Source organism: Schistocerca gregaria, chromosome 7 (genome assembly GCF_023897955.1).
Source record: "Schistocerca gregaria isolate iqSchGreg1 chromosome 7, iqSchGreg1.2, whole genome shotgun sequence".
Classification (NCBI taxonomy): Eukaryota; Metazoa; Arthropoda; class Insecta; order Orthoptera; family Acrididae; genus Schistocerca; species Schistocerca gregaria.
In genome coordinates, this window is record NC_064926.1 from 454,963,108 (window position 1) to 454,978,123 (window position 15,016).

A 15,016-nucleotide genomic window follows, 5' to 3' on the forward strand; every position below is an offset into this window, starting at 1 on the left:
CCATGCTACTCTTTCCTGTGCAAGCTTTTTCATCTCCCAGTACCTACTGCAACCTACATCCTTCTGAATCTGTTTAGTGTATTCACCTCTTGGTCTCCCTATACGATTTTTACCCTCCACGCTGCACTCCAATACTAAATTGGTGATCCCTTGTTGCCTCAAAATATGCCCTACCAACCTATCCCTTCTTCTAGTCAATTTGTGCCACAAATTTCTCTTCTCTTCATTTCCATTCAATACCTCCTCGTTAGTTATTTGATCTACCCATCTGATCTTCAGCATTCTTCTGTAGCACCACATTTCGAAAGCTTCTGTTCTCTTTTTTTCTCAACTACTTATCGAACACGTTTCACTTCCAAACACGGCTACGCTGAATACAAATGCTTTCAGAAACGACTTCCTGACAATTAAATCGATACTCGATGTTAAGAAATTTCTCTTCTTCAGAAACGCTTTTCTTGCCGTTGCAAGTCTACATTTTATATCCTCTCTACTTCGACCATCATCAGTTATTTTGCTCCCCAAATAGCAAAACGTATTGACTGCTTTAAGCGTCTCGTTTCTTAATCTAATTTCCGCAGCATCACCCAGCTGAATTCGACTACATTCCATTATCCTCGTTTTGCTTTTGTCGATGTTCATCTTATATCCTCCTTTCAAGACTCTGTCCACTCCGTTCGGGTGCTCTTCCAGGTCCTTTGATGTCTCTGACAGGATTACAATATTATCGGCGAACCAATAAGTTTTTATTTCTTCTCCATGAACTTTAATTCCTACGCCGAATTTTTCTTTCGTTTCCTTTACTGCTTGCTCAATGTACAGATTGAATAACATCGGGGAGAGGCTACAACCCTGTCTTACTCCATTCCCAACAACTGCTTCCCTCGACTCTTACAACTGCCGTCTTATTTCTGTAAAAAATTGTAAATAGCATTTCGCTCCCTGTATTTTACCCCTGCCACCATCAGAATTTGAAAGAGTATTCCAATCAACATTGTCAAAAACTTTCACTACGTCTACAAATGCTAGAAACGTAGGTTTGCCTTTCCTTAACCTATCCTCTAAGTCGTAGGGTCGATATTGCCTCACGTGTTCCAACATTTCTGCGGAATCCAAACTGATATTCCCCGATAGATAGAAGCAAATAATTTTGTGCGCTGATACACTCTCATTAGTCACTGGTAGCAAATAATGGTTAGCAGCGTCACTGTCTCTTCCATAATAATGTTGATATTAGTCTGGAGATTCGTGGGGCAAAGGTCTGAATGCAGCAACTAAAAAGACGCGTCAACCACAGCCAGTGAGGCCACGTGAATTCCGCGTCCTCCGCTGACGTGTGTGCGTTTCGCCGCCCTATAGGAGACAGCGAGCGATGGAATATGGAGTTCGTCGGTGGTGCGCTGGCAGGAGGTTTAAAACTGCCATCTCTCGCCTAGTTGTGTGCGGCGCCTGGCGCAAGGATTCCGCTCGACGAAAGTGCCGCCAGTACCGCACATTACATTTTACAGTACGAAGTAGTTACGTCAGATTTGCCATGACATCGTCAAAAACTGCGTCCTTCTTCCCTACAGATCCACGTCCTTTCATGAAAATGTTTAACTTTTAAGTGTTTACACTTCTGGTTTAATACGCCATTTTATTCATGGTCTCCGCTTTTATTATATCTAATAGTTCGCTGTAAGTAGTCGTTATATGGAATGATTAGGTGAGAAACTAGGTAACTCAGGCTACCTTAATACGACGTATAGCTTGTGGAGGAGCGTTTGTTGTAGCTCATTGGCACATGTATATTTTATAAAATTATCAGTAGGTTTTTTTTAATATACGGTATATGAAATGCTGCATATTTTGGTGTTCGCTGGCGTCAGAAGTTTTCATTCGATACTTCATATCACTTCAGTGGTTTAATGTTATTAATTTCTACTAAAAATGATTCAAATAGCTCTAAGCACTATGGGACTTAACATCTGAGGTCATCAGTCCCCTAGACTTAGAACTACCTAAACCTAACTTAACCTAAGGACATCACAGACATCCATGCCCGAGGCAAGATTCGAACCTGCGACCGTAGCAGCAGCGCGGTTCCGGACTGAGGGTCCTAGAACCGCTCAGCCACAGATGCCGGCTATTAATTTCTACTGGCCAGTATAATATTTACAATTAAAAGCAGTTTTAACTTTTTTAATTCTTAATGTTAAATATATCGCACAGTAACAATGAGGGCCTTGTCGTCGTTTTTTGGTGTTTTTGGTTTTAATATGTTATGTTTTTAAGATCTGTAAAATAGTTTTTGTGAAAGGGGGTCTCCATTTTATATTTTGTTCACTGTAGTTGCCACTTTGTGTCCTTTAACAGTATCACTCTTCGCTGCGTGGGCCCGATAAAGAAAATTCCATGTTCATCGACCAGTCTGCTTACTTAGGGTTGGTATGACACTAATAATAAACTCAGACTGCCGGCTCTGGATCTATGAGCTGACTACTCGTAATACAACAGGTACCCTGTTGTTGATAACGATTTTCCCTTGTAGCGTTTTGGGTCTGCTTGAAAACGTGTTATAATAACGGGACTTTACTATTTTTTGTGAAAGAGGAAGTTCTTGATTTATGCTTAGTGATCTTCTCCTATTCCATAAATATCATAGTAACTATAAAATTTTCTTTAGAACGCTTTTCTTATCACCTGTGCGACTCAGTTGGTTTTTTGTAGACTTATTAATTTTCAAAAAATAGCTCATCAATTCAATGAATTCGATCACTGACGTGGAAGTCCCAGGCTAGGACTACAAAATATTTTCGTAGCAATATTTCTTAAACGATGGATATTCATTGGTCTTGGAAATTTGTAACCTAGCTCGGATGTGTCCAAACAAAGAGGAAGAACTACTACTGACTTCTTACTTCCAAGATCACAGCAACTTTTCAGTGATTTAAAACTAGATAGTTCGTCTAGAAAGTTTGTGTGAAATCATTGAGCAAGTGCTATTGACATTAAAGTTCAACGTTCTAAATAACGCATTGATTTTCTTAAACTTCTTTCCAACGCTGAATGTATACAATACAGACGGAGGAACCCGCTGTTCGCTAGGTATTTCTTTATAACTGTGGGTTCACGCCCGTCCCACGCAGCGTATGGCCTTAATGTTTACGACGCTATATCTCCTCAACTATGTGTCGTACAACGATATTATTCTGTAGGTGCATTCAGCGCCGTATGTCATACCGTCTGTAAAATATGTTGCGAATGGCGTTAGTATCAACGAAATAACAAATTTAAAAGTCTTGCACGATGCTGCAATTTTTCAGCTATTTCATTGTTTATGACGTCATATCTCCTGAACTACGTGTTGCACAATGATATAATTTTGCACTTAAATTCAGTGGAATATGTGCATAGTCTGTAAGATGTATCGCGAATACAGTTTGTAGTAATTGCATGAACATCGGAAAAATAGTAAGGGATAGAAAATTTTCCTTCAATCATTTTTATGGGTTACCGTCGAGAAAAATATCTTAAAGGTTTGAAATTGTGCGTAAAATTTGTTCCAAGTCACCAAGTGCTCTCATTCCGAAATACTCGGTTAATGAAGGCTGGGAATTCGCTCGTCGCTGGCTAAGCTTCTTTTCCACCCCGCCCCCATCACTTTGATAGGTAGGCAGTCATCAGCCCCACATCCATTGTCACCTGACACTAAGAAACATGTGCATCTACCAGTGGGTTTTATGCAACCCGCAGTGCCTTCAAAAACCAATCGTGAGGTTTTCGTATTCTCTCGCTCGCAAACAATGAGTCCCACAGAAATAATGAACAGGAACGTTTTGTAGGAAATTCAAAATTTAGGAAAAATAAAAATTATTTTGCAGTGCGATACGCTTCCGCTTGAGGCCACGGCTTTCGAGTTATTCCAGAACAACGCTTTTGAGAGTCACTTTTGCACGTGTTTCTAGAATAATTCGGAATCTGTAGCCTCTGGCGGAGATGTATCCCACAGCAAAATTTAGCTCCATTAAATGTCCTATAGAAAGGCAATATTCATTTTTATGTATGACTAATAGTTTGGAAGTGGTGATGGAGAGAATATGAGAATGTTGCGCATGATATTTCAAGACCTTGTGGGTTACATAAAATGTATTTGTAGGGGCAGCTGAAACACCCTATGTATACGAGGTGGGCCATTTTAATACATAATGGGGAATAGCAGGGGACTGAGATGAGACACAGCAAAATGTTGTAGATAAAAATTGTAGGAGGCAAAGAGGGCCAGGACTTGCCACTAGATTTTCTTAAATAGGGAACCAAATATCTGATTTAAAATTGGAAAAGCGCGGCAAATTTTACGTATAAAATGATACAGTATTCAAGGTCATGGTAAGACTCAATCAAGCTCAAATAAGCAAAAACGCGTTCGGTTCTAATAGGGATTAACTCGGGATGGACGAGGAGTACAGCGAAATACGAGGTTAGATGAAAATTGGAAGAGGCGTTCCGAATAAGGAGATACGAGGTTTCGTAAATCAGTGACATGAGTTCCATCTATCCTTGTTCTCGCATGTAAATGGCAAAATAACATTCATACCTTTTAATGTACTTATTCTTGCCAGTAAATATGTTATTTAAAACTTAACGCTGAAAGTATCTTCGCTCTTTCTAAATCCGACGTTACAAATAGGGATTTCAATGATACAAAACTCAATCTTCGAATGTCCTTCCATAATTAATTTAAAGATGATGGTTATTGGTAATAGTACGTCACACCTTATGCCCCCGCCAGTCTGTATCTAACACAGTATTTTGCTGTATCCCTCCTGTATTCCAAGTTAAGCGCTACTAGAACTGGAAACCTGTTTGCTTATTTGACCTTCATTGAATAGTTCCGTAACCTCGAATACTGTATCATTTTAAACGTAAAATTTGCCACACTCTTCAGATCTTAAATCAAGTTCAAGTTTTCCCATAAAAAAATCGCTTTGACCTCCAAATCACCTTTAAAATCCTGTTGAAGATCACGGAAATTAGTGGCAATGTGTGACTCTCTTTGCAGCCTACAAATTTTATCTAAAGCGTTTTACTGTGTCTCGTCTCTATCGTGAGGTATTCCCCATTATGGATTAAAATGGATCACCCTGTAGATATGTACATAAATTTTTATGATATGTATGATGGATATTGAAAAGTGCTCTGAGTGTTGCGTAGTCATAACGTTATAAAACACTACTACGAAGCGCCGGCCGGAGTGGCCGTGCGGTTCTGGGCGCTACAGTCTGGAGCCGAGCGACCACTACCATCGCAGGTTCGAATCCTGCCTCGGGCATGGATGTGTGTGATGTCCTTAGGTTAGTTAGGTTTAATTACTTCTAGGTTCTAGGCGACTGATGACCTCAGAAGTTAAGTCGCATAGTGCTCAGAGCCATTTGAACCATTTGAACTACTACCAACCGTGGTACCACAGTAAAATCGGTTTTCTGTAACTATTATGCCGATAATTCTTGACTTGGGATTTATCCATACCTTTTACGTCACGACATTCCATATATACTCAGTGAAGTACACGAAATTCAAAATAGTTTCGTTAGTGAGAAGCTACCTCTCAGATTAACTCTCGTTAAATACATGACGTAAATTACAATTACAGGGAAGCCACCACGTGTTCGTCTCCTCGCACATCGGGACAAGTGCGTAGTGGATCAGGACGAAGTTTTCGATTTTTCGTATTTAAGAGTTGCGAATCTTCAGAGTGGGGATAGATCGCGACAGAATGGTCTGTAAGCTTAACGAGAGTGGGAAAAGCAACTGTCACTGTTTATTTAAAGTATCCACAGTAGTACCAGACTCTCACGTTTTAGGGAAATAACAGTAAATCTTAGCTTAGACAAACGTGGGTTTGGGAGTTTCTCCTCTTGCGTAAGGGTTTCAGACGGTTACATATGGCGAGTGATCCGGGTGGCGGGCAACGCGGTGCGGCCGAGCGGTCTTAGGTGCCTTGTCACGTTTCGCGCGGCTCCCACCGGGGACGGTAGAGTCCTCCCTTGGGAATGAGAGTATATTGTCCTTAGTGTAAGTCAGTTTAAGTTAGAGTAAGTAGTGTGCAAGCTTAGGGACGGATGACCTCGTCAGTTTGGTCCCATAAGACTTTATCACAAATGTCTCGAGTGCCTCATTTGTGTGCTTACATGGAGAAAGAAATAAAGAATGGGAAGAGGGAAGAATATTGGAGATAATTTACCGAAGTCTGCTACGGAAATAAATACGGAGGTAACTAACAGTACGATGTGAAAAAAATGGAGTTGTTAGGCTAATGAGTGACGAGCTCTGCGCAAACTGCTGCGCGAATATTGATATTTTGCGGTCAGACGAAATGGAGGGTCTGCGTTTAACATGTGGTTCACATCATTACTGTCACAGTGGACACCGATGATTGGGCTGTAGCACAGAAGAGGCCGAAATTCGAAGCAAAACGCATGGTAGATATCAACGAAGTAAATATGTGATGAATAATTTACTTTCGATATCTTAAAACTGATGTGGCAGTAAAATAAAGCTAAAAGGCTTATGTGCATTGTGTATTATTTCGTGTCTTTAAGGGTCCTCCGCCATAGGTTTCATTTTCCAGCACCTCTTCCTCCACGTTATTTTGAAACTGATATTGAATGCAATGGTGATAATTCCGTTTACCGGTAACGCTATCCTGAGGTGAAGGTTGCGTGGTGCAGCCACAAATGTCTGAACCATTAAGCAGGTGTAAACTTGTGGGAGCTGACAACGTATAATCGGATACATTTAAGAAGACAATTTCATTTGATTACGTAGTTGTGAGTGAATCCGTTTAATAATAATAGATTTCAGTTAATACATAAGGACATTGTATGAATTAACGGAAGATACAAACTCGCGAACAAATGTATAGTACGTGACCTCCGTTTATAATTAACAGTAACCACCGTTTATTTTCGGTGTTACTTCTCCACATAGTTGTATTTTAATGACGGATACATGATGTACTATACAACTTAAAATTTTGGCTGATCATTGAGTTACTTTGACCTTCCAGAGTGCTAAAAGAATTTGTTCTAGAAGATTTTTATAATGGACGTTAAGCTCAATGATTCCTTGGATTACTGTTACGCAGAAGGTTCGACTATGAAGTACTCATGTAATTATGTTGTTAAATGGCACACACACACACACACACACACACACACACACACAATGAGTTCGTATCAGTGATCTGTGTTTTCAACCACATTGTCAGCCAGAAATTAAAATTAATGTCAGTATCGGTCATTGTGCATTAAGTTGCACAATAAGCCTGTATGGACAGTTCTGAACATAATACAAAGATGACAAACCTTTTGCGTAGCTGTGTACCAACTTTCTTAACCGTTCTGCAGTTAACTCGGTTGTCTGTCAATTGAACCATGAACTTATTGTTGATGACAAGTCTTCCCCTAGCCACGTGTTCATACACTCCTGGAAATTGAAATAAGAACACTGTGAATTCATTGTCCCAGGAAGGGGAAACTTTATTGACACATTCCTGGGGTCGGATACATCACATGATCACACTGACAGAACCACAGGCACATAGACACAGGAAACAGAGCATGCACAATGTCGGCACTAGTACAGTGTATATCCACCTTTCGCAGCAATGCAGGCTGCTATTCTCCCATGGAGACGATCGTAGAGATGCTGGATGTAGTCCTGTGGAACGGCTTGCCATGCCATTTCCACCTGGCGCCTCAGTTGGACCAGCGTTCGTGCTGGACGTGCAGACCGCGTGAGACGACGCTCCATCCAGTCCCAAACATGCTCAATGGGGGACAGATCCGGAGATCTTGCTGGCCAGGGTAGTTGACTTACACCTTCTAGAGCACGTTGGGTGGCACGGGATACATGCGGACGTGCATTGTCCTGTTGGAACAGCAAGTTCCCTTGCCGGTCTAGGAATGGTAGAACGATGGGTTCGATGACGGTTTGGATGTACCGTGCACTATTCAGTGTCCCCTCGACGATGACCGAGGTGTACAGCCAGTGTAGGAGATCGCTCCCCACACCATGATGCCGGGTGTTGACCCTGTGTGCCTCGGTCGTATGCAGTCCTGATTGTGGTGCTCACCTGCACGGCGCCAAACACGCATACGACCATCACTGGCACCAAGGCAGAAGCGACTCTCATCGCTGAAGACGACACGTCTCCATTCGTCCCTCCATTCACGCCTGTCGCGACACCATTGGAGGCGGGCTGTACGATGTTGGGGCGTGAGCGGAAGACGGCCTAACGGTGTGCGGGATCGTAGCCCAGCTTCATGGAGACGGTTGCGAATGGTCCTCGCCGATACCCCAGGACCAACAGTGTCCCTAATTTGCTGGGAAGTGGCGGTGCGGTCCCCTACGGCACTGCGTAGGATCCTACGGTCTTGGCGTACATCCGTGCGTCGCTGCGGTCCGGTCCCAGGTCGACGGGCACGTGCACCTTCCGCCGACCACTGGCGACAACATCGATGTACTGTGGAGACCTCACGCCCCACGTGTTGTGCAATTCGGCGGTACGTCCACCCGGCCTCCTGCATGCCCACTATACGCCCTCTCTCAAAGTCCGTCAACTGCACATACGGTTCACGTCCACGCTGTCGCGGCATGCTACCAGTGTTAAAGACTGCGATGGAGCTCCGTATGCCACGGCAAACTGGCTGACACTGACGGCGGCGGTGCACAAATGCTGCGCAGCTAGCGCCATTCGACGGCCAACACCGCGGTTCCTGGTGTGTCCGCTGTGCCGTGCGTGTGATCATTGCTTGTACAGCCCTCTCGCAGTGCCCGGAGCAAGTATGGTGGGTCTGACACACCAGTGTCAATGTGTTCTTTTTTCCATTTCGAGGAGTGTATAAGGAGAAAACTGGAAGTCACTCGGTGTTTAATCCGGAGTGTAACGTAGCTGACGCACCACTTCACTCTTGAGTCATCGTGGAAGTCGTTCATACAGCAGTGCAGCGACGAGAGTTATTGCGCAGATGAACGATCCGTCAACTTAGAAAGCTTCTTCGTTTGTTTTGAATGAATCGGCACAGGTTTCATAATGCTGTTATGACTGGTTTCCGCCAATGAGAAACTGCTAGACACCGATATGGCATGGCAACAGACAAGGGTATACCTTTGGTAGAGAGGAAAGGGGATGCTGCTTCATCGGTGCAGAATGAAGCAACTGGGTTAATGATTAGTTTGAAAACTAGTCAATTTGTATATAGGGTACCACTACGGTACATCTGTAACTGATAAAATAACACTGTTTCAAAAAGCTCATTTACTGTGCAAACTTTCTCAACAGGCCTCAATTCACAGAGAAGTGTTTCGAAAAAACCCTGGGAACCCATTTGGAATAACACATTTTCTATTGACTCCCTAGCAGTGTAACACCAAATTGCTATGAACTAGGTAGTAGATAAAAACTTTACTTCCAGTTACTTACGTCACAAAACTGTGCATCCTCCGCTCTGGTCATATGAAAACGAAATATGAAGTTGGGTTAAAAAAGAGCTGAATTTACGACAAACCATTAAGCATGAAATCAGCTTAGAAGAACCGTTCTGCCCTGGTTGGATACTTTTTCTCCTCGTGAGGCACAGAATGTCTGACTGGCTGCTAGGACCTTTGGTATACTGTAGCATTTCATCCCAAAACTTACAGGACTTTTAAGACGCTCTCACATCACGTACTACAGGAAAATACAGGAAACGATTGCGTTCAGCCATTCCAGAGGTACCTGCAGGCCATCGCAAAATCGATACACTACTATAAAAACCCCGTGACAATATCGTAAACAGAAAAAGTTAATTTCCAACTCGATTACATGAATTTCCAACTACTGCTCGTAACTAGGGGTGATGATTCTTTATTTTAGTTACTGCATAAAGACGTTTGGGACAGCCTGTACAGTTACCTGGTAATATCTTCTTATTTCTAAAATGATGTCATTTTTTGGAGAGCACTTCATCATAACTGCGGAAAACCTCTGACGGTAATGTAGGTTCCATACTTTTGGGAAAGTCTCTATTTCCACCTCGGTGTCCTTTAATAATTTTTATCTGTGGTGGATTATGTCGTTGCTTCTACTTTGTAAAAAGCAATTTTTAGTCCGAGTAAAGCTTTTAAGTTTGTTCTCAAGTGTACTAGTGGTCTAAGAAAACGTTTTCCGAGAAAAAGTCCGTTCTCAGCTTCAGTTTTAGGAAAAGGAGAGCATTTCTATTTTCCTCTTGAAGATGAAGTTTGCATTATCTCTTTACAGTCCAAGCACAAAAAATTTAAGTCTAGGAAGCACTTTTACTTTCTGGAAGCTCACCAAGGCAGGACGAATCTGGACCCCCATTAAAGCCAAGGGATTGTGATGAAGAGGTAAAAGTGGTGAGTGCATGATTGGCCATAAGGGGATGACAGAGGATGAGAAAAATCTGACCGATCAGCGCATCTGACACTCATTCGGAGGACTCGAGATTAATTCTAGGTACTGCCAGGGATTTTTCTTCGGTGCGAGGACAAGAAACCGGCTCACTCAGCTTCGTGTCATTAACTGTGTAGCTCCTTGAATGAGACGTACACACACACACACACACACTTCCCCCATTACCAAGCTGACTATTCCTTGTTACCTCGGGATACGTCGTATCATCTGGTACCTTCTTATTTCTTGTGGTTAAGTTGTACCATGATTTTCGCTTTTCCCCAATTTCATTCAGTACCTCCTCATTATCTACTCGATCTACCCATTTAATTTACAGAATTCTTTGGTAGCACATCACTTCAAAAGCTTCTATTCTCTTTTTGTCTAATCTGTTTGTCGTCTACGTTTCACTTCCAAAGAAATATCTTCAGAAAATATTTACGAACTCACAAATTTATATTGTTAATAAATTCCTCTTTCTCAATAATGTTTTTCTTCTTATATCCAGTTTGCATTCTACGTGCTCTCTACTTGCCCATTTAATTAGACTACATTAAATTATCCTTGTTGTACTTTCGATGATTTTCATCTTATAACAACTTTTCAAGACATCATCAATTCCATTCAATTGCTCTTTCAAGTCCTTTACTGTGCCTGAGAGAATTAATACTCAGAGTTTTTGTTCACTCTAAGTGAACTTCAATACCCTTTCGAAATTTTTCCTGGATTTCTTTTATTGCTAGAATCCGGTCTCACTCCCATCCGGACCAAATCTTCCCTTTCATGTTCTTAGACTTTTATATTAAGTCTACAACTATACTTCTGTCTTTTTACCCTAAGTTCGAAGCTTTAGTTTGGAAAACTTACAAAAATATTACGATTCAGACTATTGGTCATCGCTTACCACTACTTTCTACTGCGTTTCGAACAGCAAACAAATCCCGTGGCAGAAGAACTGTGCCTTTTAAAGGAGAATTATGAATGGATACAATTTGGGATTTGTTCCTAAAACTAGATATACCCAGCAAGGCCGTATGCCATTGATCAAAACAGGTGGTAGTCACAGGGTGCAATGTCTGGAGAATAACGGTGGACGGGATAGGTCACCCCATTCCAGTGTTTCTGGGTATGGTTTGATGAGTTTTGCAACGTGAGGTCCAGTACTGTCATGCTGCATAGTCACCTTTTCATATCTATCGCTGTATTGTGGCCATTTGTCATCCAGTGCTCGGCTCAAACGCACCAATTGCTTTCGATAACGATCTTCTGTGACTGTTCCCGTCGGTATCTGTAGCTTCGAAAACCTCTCTGCCACCCCCATGTCGGTCTTCGATGCCAAAATCACCCACCTTAAAGTGTAGAAACCATTCTCTGCACGTTCTTTCAAAAATAACGTACCTCACCACAGTTCTTAACCAGCATTTTATGAGACTCAGCCAGATTTCTTCATGTTAAAGTAGAAAATTAAAACTTTGTCCAAATGATGAAAATTTGGCTCGTAAATTGACATATTCAGTAGAGAATAACTTTATGATGCGGTAACAAATCAACAAATATTTTGTTGGCACTATGTTTACAAATGTTTAAGCTTGACCTGCCATCTGCACTTCCACTTGCCGCTGCTATTATTTATTCAAAACAGCTGAAGCGAACTTTTAGACCGGATAACTGCAGTGTGGTGTCTGTAAAAGTTGTAAATAACCTGTCGCTCTCTGTTCTATCCCGGCTACATTCATAAGTTTGTTCCAGTTAACATTTTCAAAAGATATTTCTAAACCAAGAAGCGCTACAAAGATTTGTCTTGCTTTAACTTATCTTCCCAGTTACGTCATAAGGTCAGTATGCCCTCATTTTATAGAGAGAACTTTGCTCCATGGCAGATTTCTGATAATAAGTTAACCATTCGTTCGAGATACTGTAAAAATAATTTATCCCTCATCATTATTACCTCATGGGCTGATGACAAATAAATATATGATCAAATAATATGAGGAGCTCAGCCAGTTCTACAATCACTCTACCTTGCAGCGGTAACCCTTTGTAGGGTACCAATTATCAGTTCGTCGAATTAAGCACAAACATTAACAGGTGTTAAGCTTGTAATACCGCTAAATGGCACAAGTGATAACACCAGGTACTCCAAACAGATAGATGTTAATCGGCCTCTTCACCGAATTTGGTTCCCATTTCCGGATGCTCTGCTCTCTAGAGACTGGAGCACTTGCGGTTTGTTCCTGGTAAATTCAATTGCTTGGCGAAGTTCCTGAGTTGGGTAACTAACTCCTTCTCCACAGTTTCTAAGCTGCTTAGTACGTCCTTTCAAACACCATTCCTTTACTCTAAAACGAAATTACTCTAAGTCAGTTTAACCAACGTCGTAGGTAGCCTGTTCGTTACTTTCGACAGTGGTTAACACTTTCCCCAAGTCTTTGCGAAATTTGTGTCATACCATTCATGAAATCAAATATTGGGTTACTAGTTTCTGTAAACACTGAAAAATTCCTTTATACACAATATTAAATATGAGAGATAATTTTTTCTCAAGTAAATTACATAAAACTGTTGTTCAGAAATTTCAGTGCTCTGTTTTTTGTGGATTTATGTTCAACAGTATTGACTCACTGATGCTGTTCATAGAACAATTTTTATGGCGGTTTTAGAACAAACGTTATGTACTTTTTGATAATGCATGAGACAAACTGTTAGGGTGCCTTTTATTATAACCACAAATTTTGGTTTACACCATCATCACGGTAACTGCATACATACAGACAAAGCATGAAACAAATTGCCTTTTGTTATAATTAAAGATTTGAGTTTACATCTTCATCACGGTATCTGTGTACATCCGTACAAAGCATGAAACAAACAGAAATACACAAAATCTAATCAGTTGTACGTATGCGACAAGAAATAATACTTACAAGAGAACAAATATTAATCACGTATCATGGCGCGTACTCCTAAACAGATGCGTGACCAACTAGGTATCCTTGCACAAAAGGTGGTGTGACCAGTTTGAAATCCTGGTTACAACTGATCTTCAGATTTGTACACGCATCAAGAGTATAGAGCAATGAATGCTATTTATTAAGAACAAACCAAAGCAAAATGTAAGTAATGTTTCTTCATGCATTTTTTGTTGAAAATTAATACAGCATGTTACATATAACATTGACACTAGACAGAAGAACAGAATAAAAGGTTTACGATAAAATTGCAAGTCAATTGTAAAAGAGTATGATGAGAAAAGATAAACAATTATATCTCACAATCAATGTAAGAATAATATGAAATACAATATAGGTATAAATTAAAAAAGGAAACTTGTAATTAGTAACTTGTTATAAACTGTAACCGTTATTTACAACAGAAGACAATTTTACAGCGATGTGTCATCCATTAAAAAAAAGAAAAGAGAGAGAGAGAGAAAGAGAGAAAGAGATAAGCACTTGATACAGTTACGATTTATCTCAAAGTTTGTACAAAAATTGAAGAAAAATATTTTTTAGTACAAATCATTTTATTTCTGCTAAAAGTATTCACCTTTACAATTTCTATATTTTGTATGTTCTCCAACCAATATTGGAAATCGTTCATAAGCTCTGATCTTGGAACTTCAAAACATGTTTCTGAAAGGATTCAACAGCTTTTTAACATAATACAAGTCGCTGTGCTTGCGTTCTCTGTTTGACATACAGAACTCAAAGATGACATTGGGTGATAAATCGCATGAACTGGAGGAGTAAGACGTTAAAAGGTAATTTTCGCTATCGGTTAATTGTTTGGTTTGCTAAGTGACTGTTGGAGTTGTCGTGATGTAGAATAGCGCCACTTTTCTGGTTATTTTATGAGATTTTATCAATGACTTGTGGGAAACAAATCGTTTTATACTATTCAACATTACCTGTTCTCCGATTTTCTAAGGCAGTGTGGAGGGCTTGTCGACTGTAATCACCGACCATTTTCTTGGAAGCGCTTCCCGAACGTAGTACTTTTCGAAGCATTCAAACAAATGTTACTATTTAGTTTCCACTTCGTGGAAATGTGTCCCAATATCGGCTCCTGTTACGGTATCGTGTCCAGAAATTGCGTTTCTTCTATCGGAATTTTGAGCATTTTCATTGGCAGATTTCAACGATCTTGTTTTGAGCTTCGGTATAATTGTGCGCAATCCATAGGAAACAGATCTTGTTGGCAGCCAAGTCGGGTGTAGAGCTGTGGTCGATATGTCTTAGTATGCTTCTGTCACATTATAAGTCACGTGGCGATTCTCTTCAGTCATGATACGTGCCACATTGACGTCTTGTGGAACAATAACCTACTTTGATCGATTTATGACATATATCGCTGCCAAAAGCGTGACAACGACGAAATTTTGTAAGCCAATTGTAAAGTATCTATACTGAAGATGACTGATTACCAATCGTTGAATGAAGAGATACTTTGCACTGATGTTGACTTAGGTACTTACGAAAGCCATGAAAAAAATCATCCAACGCAAAGCGTCAAGTGAAATTGCTATGATGTCACAGCGTTGTGTTTAAACGCCTGTTGTAAGGAATCTACTTCATCAGTTTC